Here is a 2,354-nt window from a genome sequence, read left to right as displayed (position 1 = left end):
TTCAACATGATCCATGAAAATGCATCATTCATAAAATTATGAGGAAGTATAAAATAATATAGGCTATCCACCTCAGAGAGCCGTTGCCATGGAAGCAAACATCAACAACTTTACAAGCTCCCGCAGACACCGTCTCTAAATAGCACACAAATCCTGATCCTACAACAGTCCTACATCAGTGTTTAAACTACAGATCAGATGTTAAAACTATAGATCAGTTCCTGTCTCATGTTCGACTGGCTCAAAACAAACACAACCGCTCACAAACGGTGGAACAGGGTTGCCAGATTCTGAGACAGAAATACGGGTCTACGGAAACTAAACCCAGTAGAAGCGACCAAACTTAGATGACGACGAGCACTTTATATAGATTGTCTATTAAAAAAATAAATCTAAAATTTGGCATATTTTCAAAACATTTTAATGAGGCTACACAAATTGTGTGAAGTAATGTAATGATGTGATCATGGTGCATCATTATCGGACTTGATTAATGTTATCCTTCAGCTTCTTGTTTATGCCCCAATGTTCAATGTTAGGCTATATGAGATACTTAAATGGTTTCCTATGGAAATAAGTTTAGTCTCTTCTAGGATCTCCTTTTAGTAGACCTTGTACCAGTGAACTGTACCGTCATGAAACTGTACCTTTTCCTATGCAAACTTCTAATAGTATTCAATCAATCAATCAATCAATCAATCAATCAATCAAAACCCCAATTTATGGAGATTATACATGTTTTGTTGTGATTGTAGAAATATAATTTATACCTTAATTGCTAAAAGTTTATAAGCTAATCATGAATAGCCTACTTTACTTTAAGAACATTTTCCAATGTTTAAAGGAGTAGTTCACCCCCAAAATGACTTTTTTTCTATTGATTAGTCACGCCATGGAGAGTAGAGTTCAATAATATTTTTTGGTTTTTGTCACATTCATAAGACAAAAATGTGATAACAATAAATGTACCCCCATTGATTCCGGATGGTGACCCGTTTCGAAGCGGGTCACCATCCGGAATCAATGGGGGTAAATTTACTCAAATCAAATATTTGTCTTAGGAATGCGACAAAAACCAAAAAATATTATTGAACTCTACTCTCCATGGCGTGACTAATCAATAGAAAAAAAGTCATTTTGGGGGTGAACTACTCCTTTAACACTGATGCGCACACTCTCTTCTGCAGGTTGAAAAGACACTTAACTCTGAACTGAGTAAGATCTGCACATGGCTTAACGACAACAAATTATCAATTCACCTGGGCAAAACCGAGTCCATCCTCTTTGGATCAAATCATAACCTCAAAAAGGTAGAGAACTTCACAATCAAAGTGGGTGATAAGGTCATAAGACGAAAAAACGAAATCTCCTACTTAGGATGTATCCTTGAAGCTAATCTTTCCAGCGAAAAGATGACTTCAAAAGTAATACAAAAAATCAACCAACAAACTCGTTTCCTACAGAGGATCGCCCCAATGGTCAACTTCAACACACTGAAGACCATAGCTGGTGCAATAATCCAGCCCCTCTTTGACTATGGAGTCCACGTATGGTATCGTGACGCCCCACAAGCCCTAAAAACTAAACTCCAAACAGCCCAAAATAAACTAATTAGGGTCCTGCTTAACCTTCCCAATCAGACTCACCTCACCGCTACTCACCAGTTAAGAGTGGGGTGGCTCAGAGTAGATGACAGAGTACAGCAACTTGCAATGGGCCTGGTGTACAAGATACACTACACCACTATGATACCCAAGTACCTGTCAAAATACTTTATAAACGTTAAGGATGTCCATAATTACAACACCAGAGGCAGTGCCACAGATCACGTTCAACCCAGAGTCAACTCAAAGAAAGGGTCGAACTCGTTCTTCTGCTACACCACAAAAATGTGGAATGCCTTACCGAAGGCCATAAAGGAGTGTGGATCACTAGCATCCTTTAAAATTGCCCTAAAAAACCACTTACAGGCAGCAGCCGTTCACAACTGGTAAAAACCTAGCCCAACCCTACCCTCCCTGCCCCTTCCTTGTATATACTGTACATACTGATTGTTTAGACTTACTGTTACCTGCCCCTTCCTTGTATATATTGTATATACTGTACTTACTGATTGTATAGACCTACTGTTTTCTTTTTTTCTTTACATATCTACTGCATAGTACTGTGTTCTATTTGTCTGTCATTCAATGTTATATGAGATACTTTAATGGTTTCCTGTTGAAATAAGCTTAGTCTTTTCATGGATCTCCTTTTAGTAGACCTTGTACCAGTGAACTGTACCGTCATGAATCTGTACATTTTCCTATGCAAACTTCTAATAAAGCCTTCAATCAATCAATCAATCAATCAAT

Source organism: Nannobrachium achirus (genome assembly GCF_963921795.1).
Source record: "Nannobrachium achirus genome assembly, chromosome: 2".
Lineage (NCBI taxonomy): Eukaryota > Metazoa > Chordata > Actinopteri > Myctophiformes > Myctophidae > Nannobrachium > Nannobrachium achirus.
Note: the sequence above shows the minus strand (reverse complement) of the source record.